This window comes from Dioscorea cayenensis, chromosome 1 (assembly GCF_009730915.1).
Source record: "Dioscorea cayenensis subsp. rotundata cultivar TDr96_F1 chromosome 1, TDr96_F1_v2_PseudoChromosome.rev07_lg8_w22 25.fasta, whole genome shotgun sequence".
In the NCBI taxonomy this organism is placed as follows: Eukaryota; Viridiplantae; Streptophyta; class Magnoliopsida; order Dioscoreales; family Dioscoreaceae; genus Dioscorea; species Dioscorea cayenensis.
The window spans coordinates 10,761,251-10,774,560 of NC_052471.1; the positions used below are offsets into that span (position 1 = coordinate 10,761,251).

Consider the following 13,310-nt stretch of genomic DNA (forward strand, 5'->3'; position numbering starts at 1 on the left):
TTTGAAAGTTTGACAACCATTACATAGCCCAGTAAAAATCACTTTGCGTGATAGGTGTGTGGTGTAAAAAGAATTCTTTGTGCTACATTACTATATAGTACGGTAGAAAAATATTATAGATATTTATAAATATATTTGTATTGGTATTGTTTATCATTGTTTATCAGATCTCATACAGGAGAAATCACACCCTTCATTTCTCTAAAATTGTAAGGCAGAAGATTTACCATTATTGAGGTTGTAATCCTTGATATATTATTTCGGGCACAAGTGATAGATCCTATTTGTTCCGTGTGTTAATCTTTTACATATAATAAATCTCTAAGAGGTTATTAAATCACCATAATTAGTGTACCACTATACATATTATTCCTTTGGCATCTTTTGTGGGTCGCCATTTAAAATTTTAAAATTTTCGGAGTAGAAAAAATGAGTGAAATGTTTAATTGAGCATTTATAATCTTTTAGCCTACTGGTAATAAGTCTACATCTATGTAAATATCTGACATCTGCTTATTTTGTAAAAATGATATAATTGGTTGAGTTTTTTTTTTTAAAGAATATGAGAACCCGTAGATTAAAAAAATATTTTTTTAAGGTGAGTTTGGAAATTTAAATTAGGAATAAAATAATTATATTTGAAAATTAAAATTTAGATTTGTTTTATATATGGTTTTCTTTGTTGGAGGTTAGTGAGGTAAACGTGTTTGATTTGGGCGATGTGAAAAGTGTGAATTTATATATTTTTATTTTTATGGATAAAGAATAATAAGAATAAATAAATAATTTTTTTAAAAATAAATATTTTTCTATTTAGTTTGACCTAAGAGATAGATGACAAAAATAAAAGATCTTTTGTCTATTTAGTTTGACAAACCTGAAAATCACCAGAAAAAAAAAATAATTTTTATACTTTTGTTTTTATAAGTTTGATGGAAAGGAAAAAAATCACTAATAAAAAAAAAAAAAATTTTAACAAAGCAATAAGCACTATATACATCAGGGCATGCGCATAGATTGAGAATTAAACGTCTAAGCAGTGCACTGTCAGTCAGCAACTAAGAAGTTGGGTTGTGAGCCCATACCCTAACCGGCGACATTATTTTTATTGTTTCTAACAAATCCTGAACTTTAAATTTTTTAATATTTCATTCTTGTTTTCCGCAATAAGATCAAGTAGCGTTAGGCTATAAGTCCTTTGGTGATCTAATTTTTTTTATTATTTAATTTGATGAGCGGAGAAATATAAAGAAAAGAAAATTTTTAATAAAGACTTTACTGCAAATACACTAAAAAACTGAAGTTGCCCTCGTAACACTAACACAAAATAGAGTTGATTGTTATAACATAAATAGACTTGTTTTAGTTATAATATGTGGCATGTGCAATGATATAATTTATTTACATCAAAATAATAATTTCAAGATATAGATTTAATATCATTATAATCACTCTTTATTTACCTCAATATAGGTTTTATTAGATAATACATGTAATATTTAATATCAAAAGGAATGTTTATATAATTATGCTAATTTTTTAAGTAAATAATGATGCTAATGTTAGACTTTAACGTAAACCATGAGTTTCATGGTGGAGAAGTCGTTGAGAAGGCTAGCCCACTCATGATTTAGGGTTTGGTAGACTTATTTTAGGGTTTGGTCTTGTATGAAATTTCTTTGACTCTACTCTTTTGCAACGAATATTAAGACTATTTTAAATGCTTAATTTTAATGTACTGTTAAATTCTTAGTTATGCATTAAATAATAGTGCTATATTTAAATAATATTTTAATTTAGAGGAAAGTAATTGTAAGTTACTCCAGCACGTTGGGTTTGCTAGAAAGTTATTTAAATTTATCGCAACTCAAAATATTTTTAATTTAAAAAAATTAAATTAAATTAAAAAATATAAATTATTCCTATCTCATCCTCATGCCAGCACTTACACTGGTGCTATAAGTATGGGTGTATACCTACATTAATGAGTGCACGAATATGATCATTCTATATCCTCACTGTTATCTGTTATCGGTATCAAAGGTATTTTTGATATTCTATTCAAATATTAAGAGCATTAAATTTTAAAAAAAATCAAATGGATTGTACTATCATAATCACAATATACAGGAATTTTTTTAAAATTTTTTTTATCATTTTATATTAATATTTAACCTAAAAAAGAAAATTTATTTCTAACAAATCAATCAATATTTTTAGTGCATTACATACATATCTTAGGTTGAAAGATATAATCCAAGATCACACCCTAATCTAAACCCTACCTTTGATAGCCATGTTCCCACGCATTATCACACTTGACCACATGGCACTCCTTCATAAAATACAAAATACTTAATTACATTGATGAGGACAAAGAATGGATATATTTTTAATATATATACATCTACATATGTTATCAAGACCTATATGGATTTGGATGGAATGTCATTGGATGGTGGGCATTCATGTACCTTGCCACACCAACAATTTAAAACATGTTCTTCTTTTTATATTCTCTTTGTCTATAGTGAATCTAATCATGGTGGGTTTATATATATATACCTCATCTTTGTTTCATATAAATATAAAAATTTTAATTTAAAATTAAAAATCATTATTATTATTTTTTAAGGTTTTCAACTTTCAAGGCAACTAATTTTCTAAAAAATATAAATTCTTTACAAGCTCTGAACAAAATCAAGTTGAGATAATAAAAGTCCTATAAAAAAATAGATTTTTTTAATAAATGTGTTTTACATATATAAAGATTTAAACTTAAAATCATTTACTTATATCATCTAAACTTTTAACACGGGAATAAATCTTATTATTTAATATATATATATATATATATTTGAAATAACGACATCAAGTAGGTCTATGGTTAAAGTTAAATATTTGCATGCATTAATCTCTAAAAAGTGTTAAAGCATGTTCCCACTTCCCACCAAGAACAATATTTGAAAAGGTTGTTTCAATGCTATTTTTTTCTTTTTTATTTTGAATATAATTTTCTAGTTTTTGCAATTGAAATAAATTAGAAAAGGCCGAGAGAGAGAGATTAATTAAAGAATAAAGCTCTCAATACGTGTGGAAGGAATAAATTCTTTATACACTATCAATGATAGACACATTTTTAATGGAAAATAATAAATAAATTTAAATCCATTGTGAAACACGGCTTATTTTCAAGTAAATGTTAATAATTTGACTTAAACAATTGTCTTGAAATTTGAAAAAAAAAAAAACTATTTTTTGAATTATTTATTTATAGATACAAAAAAAAAAACACTCCCCTAAATAAATATAAAATAAACAATGATTTGGGCTAATCACCTTGTTAATATAATTATATAAGGTAACACTTATATATATATATATGCACCATTTTTCTAATATATCAAAAACATATAAGATAATCTAACATGCTTAATAATTTCAAATTTTTTTAGGAGAATGAGCCAAAAAAATTTCAATATAGAGCAAGAGTTTTTTCAATATATTTTCTTTTCTTATAAAAAAATCACAAGAAAAATTCAAATACATATTTTTTTAAAAAAAGTTTATGTTTTAAATAAACAGTTTGATATTTATTTTAAAGCTAAAAATTAAATTATTAAATATAAAAATTGTTCAAAAAATCAGTACTATTAAATTTTTTTTTCTTCAATACCTATCACATAAGTCTATTAAAGTTGGTTATTTTGTCGATAACCACATCAATTTCACAATGAAAACAATGATTGATCTTGTTATATTCTAAAATCATACATCATATAAATTTAATCACCTTTTAATAAAGAAAGCTGATTAGCTTGAGGCCAAAACAAGGTATTCAATCTTGTCCTAATGACAAACACTAATCAAATTGATAATTTTAAATAATTTATTATGGCATTTAAACTTTTATAGCGTATACTCATTAATATAATCAAATTAAAGTTAATTACATTCTAAGAGTGATCAAATATATATTTTTTAAATAATAATATATTAATTAGATAAAAAATTAGCTAGGGTGGTCTAGATTTTTTTTAAAAAAAAATTTGATTAGAGGTACTTAATTAGGTATTAGACATGATTGATTGTTTGATAAGGGGTGGTTAGAGTTGGACTACTTTTTTTTCACGGTTTGGTGCTTGGGATGGGGCCCTTTGGAATTTGGAAGGTTTTGCAAGTCATTGGTTGTTGATAAAAGTGTGCAAATTGTTCAAAGTTCAAACCAAACAACTTAGAAATAATAATAATAATAATAATAATTGCTAAAATTCTTAAAATAAACTATTATTTTGTAATTTTTATTAAAATATTATTGACCTATATAGCCTTACAAATTAGATTTGCTTATTTACACTCACCTGAAATCAACTAAAAAAATTATTTAAAATAATATACTTTTTTAACATATCGTTGCAAAAATATGTAATTATTTATGTTTTTTAAAAAATAATATTTATTTATTTGCCCCTATAAATCAAATTTACTTATGTACCCTTTACCGGAAGCAACTGAAAAATTTTATAAAACAATAAATTATTTTTCACAAATGGAAAAGGAGGGGGAAAGCTCAAGAATTTATTTATATTTTTACAAAATTTATAAATTAATCTTAAGGGTATGTAAGTAAGTATGATTTTTGTAAGGATATATTGGTACTTATCCACTTGTGTCATGGTATGCAAGCAATTTTTCTATTGTAATTTGTAATACTTTGTAATGACAATTATAATATCTCTAGCGCACATGCGATTTATTTAAATCGATATATTGGATCTCAATCCAATTCTTTTTAAATTTTTGAGCAAATTTTTAATGTTTAAAAAAATTATTTTGTTTTTGTAATTTAATTTATTATTTTATTGATTAAATTTTGTGGTTATAGAACTCATATAAAAGGCTACAATTTATCAAGCGAAGGCAAGTTTTATTAAGTTAAAGCTTGCATTGACGCTATTTTAAGTAAGGTCAAGCCCAAACCTGAGTCAAGCCTATTTCAAGCTTCAGTTGTCATTCTCAACTCAGCTTGTTAAAAAATGTAGAGCTCAAATTCAACTCGTTAGCTACAGTACACACAACTACAATAGCGATGAGATGTTTAAATTGCTATAGTTACGAGCTGTTCACGTGCCTTAACAAGTTGAGCTTGGGCATGTTCAAGCTCGGCTTATTCAACTTACAGGTATAGAAATTAGACTTGGCAATCACTTGTTTAACTTAATAAACGAGCTGAGCTAAGGCATTGACAAGTTGAGCCTTAGAGCTTTTAATGAATGCATTGGTTCGCTTACAACTTTGCATATAACCACTCATATGATAGAGTGGTTAGTATTTCATTTTCCTAACGAGTCAAAAAGGGTTCGAATCCTTCTCAACTCAAAGATTGAGGATTTGATCTTGTGGCTTTTTCACATTTACCAAAGAAAAGAAATTCATACATACAATATTGAATATGCATTCCTTAATTGCCCTTTCGCCTCCCGAATATGGAACTATTTCATCCACATTTATGGACTTACCCGATTTCTCAACGTACTTGGGAACTCTTGGCTCGGGTAATTGTGTGAAATAATTGGCTATAGTAAACTAATCGTATTTTCAATTTTTGTGCTCTTCTGCCAATTTCATTAATGTCAAAATTAAACACATGCTTCTTGTTTAGGTCTTTGCTGCTCTTGATATGAAAAATCTAAGGTGGAGAATTTGATCTCCACTGTCAAATAAAGTCTCAAGTTTCTTAGCTCTCACACTAATGATCTCAAGAAGATGGCATCCAATATAGGACCGGGTTAAGGGCTCTCTCATTACAACCTACAGTCATGTCACCTTAGATAGACAATCTAATACACCGATTGTTTCCCTAGAGTCACTTGTTCTTGACTTGATAGCTATTATTCATCTTTTGTGGAGCTAGTATCTTCTTACTATTTTCATTATGTACTTTAGCCACAAACATCTTCTTACTATCTTAGCTGTGTATCCACTTTCATCCTTTTGACAAAAGTGTAGATTATCCACTTTTATCAATGTGTATATATATACACATTAATCATCAATGTGGGTTGGTCAAAGTGGTAGAGGATTGAGTTGATTAAACTAATGATTTCTAGTTTCAACCTTTATGTATGCACAAAGTATCCATCGGGAAAAGTCTATCCATTTATAAGACTCGCATTACTTCAGCTTGGGAAGCCAATAAATCAATGACCCAAAAATAAATAAGTGAATAAATAAATAAACAAATAAATAAAATACATATACCCTTAACAATAATGGATTTCTATGCTGATAAATAATACAATTGTATATATATACCAATAATGGATTTGTTTATATTGACTTGCCTTATAACTAAAATTGGATTAAAATATTTTTTAAAAAACAAAGTTAGATTTATTTTTGAATAATCTTTTTTATATACTTACTATCTCTATTTTTAAATTTAAATATTTATAAAAAATATGACTTAGCCTAAGGCTTTACCTTTAATGTCCTCACAAATTTTTTTTTTCCAGTTTTATACTCATAATATTTACTTTAAGAGAAAATTACTATATGGTCTCGAAATAGGTTTATAGTAACCAAAAGGGGTCAATTTTTTCAATAACTAATAGGTAATTACTTTTACTTATAGTTCTATTGTAGTCTTTGCAAATATTAATGACAAAGATAGTTACCAAACTATTTATCAGTTCTTATTTTAGTCACTCAACTAGAAAAATTCTATTTTGGTCACTTAACTTATGAATTAATTTCAATCAAGTCACCATTGGCTATGGCGTTGACGATAGATCGTGATGAAACTCACCATGCCAAAGGTAGCTTACTACATCAGCTCCCCTCCACTAATGCCACATAGCTAAAAAAAGCCCTTCTTCTCCTTTCCCACCAAGGCTTAAAATTTTGGGGATTCTTATCCCATAATCATGGCCTTGGGTAAGGGAGTAAGCAGTCGCCTTGACCAAATTTTAGGGTTTCTCATCTGGTTTGTTCATTGATTTTTCTTAAATTTGTGGCAATTTGATTATATGAACAATCAAGTTGGGGATTCTTCATCTGTAATCAACCAATTGTTGAAGCAGGTGAAGATGTTAGAAGCTGATATTTCGTATTGAATTGATGATGTAGAACAAAGGAATATGGAGGGGAAAGGAAAGAGAATAGACTAGAGGAAAGTGGACCTACCTTCATCTCCTCATCGATACCGCCACTGTTCTAATCACCATTTCGAAGATTGCTTTCTCTCATGCCCGGATGCCATGTTGGTTAGGATGTCCCCCATGGAGTTAAGGGAAGAAGTTTAAGTTCTAGAGATCCGGTGGAGAAGAGAGGGGAAAGAAAAGGAAAAATGAGAAGAAAAGCTTTTTTTTAGCCACATGGCCTGGGGATAGCAGATGTGGCAACAATGAATCACGCCACTTTGCCTTAAAACCGTAGGCAATAGTGACCGACTGATAGGTATTCATAAGTTAAGTGAACAAAAAATATATATTTTTTGGTTTTGTGACCAAAATAAGAACTTATGAATAATTTAGTGCCCATTTGTGTAATTTACCTTATATATATATAACTCTCATCCTCTTTCTTCTTCTTATTCTTATTCCTCATTTTCTTCCCTTTTTTTTAAATGTTTCTCTTCTCGTTGTTATTCAATCCTTCTTCAACATGTTTTTCTTTCTGTTATTTCTCTTTCCTTTCTTCTTGTTTTTAAGTATTTCTATTTCTTTTTGTTCATACTTTTCCTCTTGTTTTCTTTTTATCTTATGTTTGTCGTAGAACTTCATTAACAATCCTTATTCTTCTTGCATGAATTAAAATGACATTGAAAAAAAAAAGAGAAATGGGAATGAGTAAGATGGGTAACAATGCTCATTTTTAAAGAGGCTACAAACCATCTAATCACCAAACTCATAAGAGATTGTTGATATAATAAATGCTTTAAACCTAATTGTAAGTGACTATTTAGCCACCAAATCATAAGAGATCATTGACCTAATAAGTTATTTAAATGAGCTGATAAGTGACCATCTAGTGATTTTTGCATCAGCCATCCAATCACCAAACTCACAAGAGATTACCAATCTTATAAATGCTCTAATCGAACTGGTAAGTGACCATCAACTAACTCATATATCCTCTAACCAAACTAATAATAGTTAAGTGAGATTTGAAAATTACAGGTTCAAATACATAAAAAAAAAAACAACTTTAAACAAACTACATAGCATAGTTTGGTGGTTAATAAGTTAGAGTTATAATCAATTAACAATGGTTTAAAATTTTAACTACCCACCACCTATTTAAGGGTTTTTTGGTCTTTTTTTCTATTCTTTTGGACAAAGAAAAAGAATATATGCATAACCGATGGGCCGTCATTGATCGAAATGGGCTACTTTAGCCCAACCAGGCCCAATTCTCGGCCCACTAACATCAAGAGCACGTGCACCGCACGTGAGTATATATCCCAGACGTATTGAATAGCGTCGATTGCCGGCCATTCCCGGAGGCGGGATAAGACGAACCAAACCCTAACCTTAACCCTAACCCTCGTCACTCTTCAACATGGAGTTCTTGCCGTCCTTTCTGTTTGACTTCTATTGAGGTTGCTGGATTTGATCTTTATTTTTTTGACTACTTTAATTGTGATGCATATTAATTGAAACTAGTCTTTTAGGGATTGGTTTAGAATTTGGTAAATTGGTACTAGTTATAGCTGATACCTTATTAAAATTACTCATCTTCTGATCATTTTGGCGTTTTACTTCAATAAAAATCCTTTTTTTTTTCAATAGTGTTTGCATTTTTTTGTTGTTAATTGGCACTAAAACTATGGTGTATGTATTCAAAGGATTTATTAATGGAATCATTGGTTTCTTATTTGTAGCATTGCATGTATTTATGCCATTTCAAACTCAAGTGACTGCTTTGGTTGAGATTGGGTATAGTTTGCTGTACTTGTGGACTAAAATTCTTTAACTTTTGTGATAATTTTTTGCCATTTTTTGTTGGTGTTTAACTGAACAATGTTATTCTAATTTAGGTTTAGTTTCTAGTGATAGTATAAGCATACAAAAGGGTATGAGGTTTCTTGTGAGATTCTCTTGTGATCTTTCTTATGGAATCATGTTCTAGCATTTAGTTAATTATATTTTTTCATACTCAAGTAAGTGCTTAAGCTTAAAATTTTGAAATTAAGTTATAGTGTTGCCGCTGTTCTTTTGGATAAGAATTCTTTAACTTTATGATAATTGTTGTTTTAATTTAGGTCTAGTCTCTGGTGATAGTATAAGCATACAAAAGGGTATGAGGTTTTTTGTGAGATTCTCTTATGATCTTTCTTCATGGAAGCATGTTCTAGCATTTAGTAATGGAAAACCCTTACTTTCTTCTTTGTATCGCTGCATATTTGCATTTATTTTATACCATTAAAACTCAAGTCAGTGCTTAGGCTTAAATTTTTTTTTTGTATTAGGTTACAGTTTGCTTCTTTCTTTTGGATAATTAATCTAGTTTAATGCGTCTCTGCTTTGTGATAATTTTGCAATTTTTTGTTGGTTACCTGCACAATGTTGTTCTAAATTTTGGTATAGTTTCTGGTGATAGTATAAACATGCAAAAGGGAATGAAGTTTATTTTGAGATTCTCTTGTGATTTTTCTTCATGGAAGCAGGTTCTAGCGTTTAGTTATAGAACCCTTGGTTTCTTATTAGTAGCATTGTATGTATTGTATGCCATTGCGAGCTTAAATGAGTGCTTAGGTTGAAATTTTCTGAAATCAGGTTATACTTTGCTGCTTTTGTGGATAAAAACAATAATTTTGCAATTCTGTTGTTGTTTATTGTCATGATGTAGTTCTAATTTAGGTTTAGTTTTTATTGATAGGATAATCATACGCCTTAACTTCCTTGTTTACCTATTTGCAATTAATACATTGGTTGTTTTAGAGACCTTCTTGATACCATATTGTGTTGGCTGATGCTTGACCATTTTGTATTATTGCTTGCAAGCTCAAATTTGTGTCTTAGGAACTCCATTGGTACCCTAGTTCATAATGTGAGAGGAACAAAGTTAAGCTTCTTGAACTATCATCTTATCAACTTCATAGAGTTCTAAAATCACAAGGTGAAAAGTGCGCTCTTTTGCTCCCTGAACTATAGCTCTATATTCACAGTCCTTAAACTGTGAAAAAGTTGAGTGGTTTTGGTCAACATTCAAAATAAGTTTTTAATGTTATTTACAAGTTATAACCATGACATTGTTGGATTAAAGGAAAAATCTGGATCTTAAGGAATGAGATTGAACTAGAATTTGTGAGCATGCATATAAAGTTTCTGTCATATATTTTCTTGCTCAACGATGACCATTGGAAGTTAAATTAGATGTTTTCCTCTGTGGTTTTCTCTTATAAATCTTTGTAAAAACTTGTCATCAGTTTTCCTTAAGTTTGTACTATCAAATCCCCTCTTTGCAGGCAATCAAAATTGTACTCTCAATGAATGGTGCCATCAACTGCTTCCACCAGGCCTACATTTTGAAGACTGAGGCCTTGGTTGTTTTGCAAAATTCACAATCACTTTTGAATTGATGTATTACCATAGAGCTTCACATTACTTCTACCAAATGCTTTTTACCGAATCGACTTCTAGAATGAACAAACTACAATGTGAATTAATTTTTTTTTTCTGCAACTGAAACTGGCAAAAGTTTTTAATGCAGTCATGAAGCTGATTAGTTCATATTGTTCTATTTCAGGTTAGTGTCAAAAAGCTGGAAATTGGCATATGTATTTTTGATAAAGAAATTAGCCTAGCTATAAATAAAAGACAGAATGCATGCCTTCCTTTGTTTGCAAGGTAAGTAAAAAACAAACTAAAAATGCTGTGTAGCATGCTTTGAATCTTTTTTTAATTCACACATGCTTTGTTTTCTTTAGACAATGGATCAAGTTCCCTGTATATGTTTGTACTTAAATCCACATTCTTAATGCAATTGGCTCAAGATATTCTCTGTCCACATTCTTTTAGCACTTTATTTGGGATTTCTTTTTTCTTTTTTAATTTCATTTTGTTTGGTGTGGAATTTGGAATTATTTTATACTCAAAAGGGTTAAATTTGTTTTGTTTGCAGGGTAAATGTATTTAATTGACAAGTGTCTTGCAATTGAGGAACATTGGGATTATTAATTTTTTTTATTTTTTTTTGTAAAAGTAACAATTTACAGTTTTGAGATTTAATAATTTATTTATTATGAAAATTGCATGTATACCATACAAGTTCATATTTACATGTATACCCCCAATAAAAAACATATTTTCGTGTATACTCCCACAAACCACTTATTTGCATGTATGTACCTGAGACAAAGATCCACTCATATTTACCTCCAAAATTTTAGCTTAGCTACTTTGTAAAAGAAACTTTGGATATTTCTGAAGTGTAGTAAATAGTTAAAATTTATACACCAGAATAGATCTTTAAGTTTAGCAACATGAAGGGTATGCGCTTAAATATTAGTGTTTTACAGGGATATAGAGGGAAATATATTTGGGGTGTATAAGTAATTATGAGGTTTCTAAGGGTATATAAGCAAAAGTTCCCGTATTTATTTATTTATTTATTTTATGAAAAATGAGTGCACTCGTCATTAAAAAAAAGTGAAACATTTGAAATCAATACAATTGGATGGTATTAGAGTTCCAATAGTGTTAAAAGGGTACATTTTCTTCATTTTATTTCTGATTTAAATGATATATTATACAGTTTATAATATGGTTTATAATATGTGAAATCCGTTTAATATTTTTTTAATAATTTCCTATTAATAAGAAATTGGTCCGCAATGTCCCCCCTAAAGGGTAGAAAAAAACACATATTATAACTGCCTATAAACAAAGTAAAAGAAAGTAAAAAAAAAAAAATTGTAAGCGGCAATATTAATAAAAGTCAATAAAGCAATGAAAATAGTTTTAATTTGGGAGAAACTATATTACGGAAATAAATAGTGATGTAATAAATATTTAACATATAAATATATAAGAGAAAATTATTAAAACCTCCCTTCCATTATAATGTTATAATTCCTGTAACTTTATCATTTATTTTTTAGTCTTTATTTTTGACATTGGGTTGATATGGGCAGGCATGAGGTCAAACAATTTTATAATTTAATTTAAATTAAATTTAAAAATAAAAATTTTGAGAATTAATAATGATTTTAAGATTTTATTAATTTAAAGGATTGTTTGGAAAATTGAAAGAGTTGGAGGGGGTCGTTACTTTTATCCAAATATAATAATGACCACTAATTTATTTATTTTTTTTTAATTTTTAAAATTCTAACATCAAGAATGTACACATTTATTATGTATGAAATAACATGTTGGTGATCTATTTTTGGCCATTTCTATTCTCAACTCAATTTTTTTTTTGAACTAATGATTTCAGGTTTATTAGTAGTAGGTCTTTTACTTAAGTTGTTTATTTTAAAATAAAAAAAATTCTATAATTAAATCCCAAAATTTATGAAATATGAAAACACAAGTGTGTGTTGAGATATTAATTTTACTTTAACAATCGGTATCTCTAATTTCTTTTAAAAATATGGGACTCATCTCTTTGGTTACATTTTTTATTTTATTTAATTTTGAAACTAATTTGTCTATCAATTGTTTAAAAAAACATATTTGTATAACTTTTAAATAAAAATAAAATTACTTCTTCAATTTTCAATTAATTTTCATTAAATAATCAAAGGTCTGCCAAATTCATTAATTTTTACAAAAATTCAGTTGATGTTGGGTTATCTTTTAGTATTAGTCTCAATTATTTTTTTAAATTATTTTTTATTAAATAATCAAAGTTCGTTTTGCCCACTTTCAAATAATGTTAGTTTTTTTTTAACTAAATCAAAGTACGAATTTGATAATTTAGTTCTTACATTCGTAAATGGTCACACGAGATTCAAACTGTCATAATTGAAAATCTGTTATCATTATTTAAAATTTTAAATCCCCATACAACGTTTTAATTAACAGAGCAAATGTCACTGGTTATTAAATCTTTAGTTTAATAACAAAATGAATAAACCACTGTCTATAGATATAGATAGTTATAGTAAAATATTAAATTTTAATCTCAATAAAATTCATATTTCTAAACAATTATCGAAATTCCGTTTTATCATAATAAAAAAAAATCAGTTTATAACTATAATTGAAAAAAAAAAATAATAATTTATTTAAAATTAAAAATTCTAATAAACCAAAAAATATCCAAAAATCCTAAAGATATACTAATATACTATTCACACG

At 28.0% G+C, this 13,310-nt stretch overlaps 1 long non-coding RNA gene across 2 annotated transcripts; it reads left to right on the forward strand.

Annotated features, from left to right (window-relative positions):
* Positions 1-8,481: 8,481 nt before the first annotated feature.
* Positions 8,482-11,290, forward strand: LOC120277296. 2 transcript variants are annotated; one of them, XR_005541488.1, is made up of 3 exons: positions 8,482-8,602; positions 10,753-10,853; positions 11,128-11,288. It is a non-coding gene; the product is annotated as an uncharacterized LOC120277296 (long non-coding RNA). The 2 variants fall into 2 exon arrangements; XR_005541495.1 differs by having other exon boundaries at positions 8,488-8,602; positions 10,472-10,853; positions 11,128-11,290.
* Positions 11,291-13,310: the final 2,020 nt, after the last annotated feature.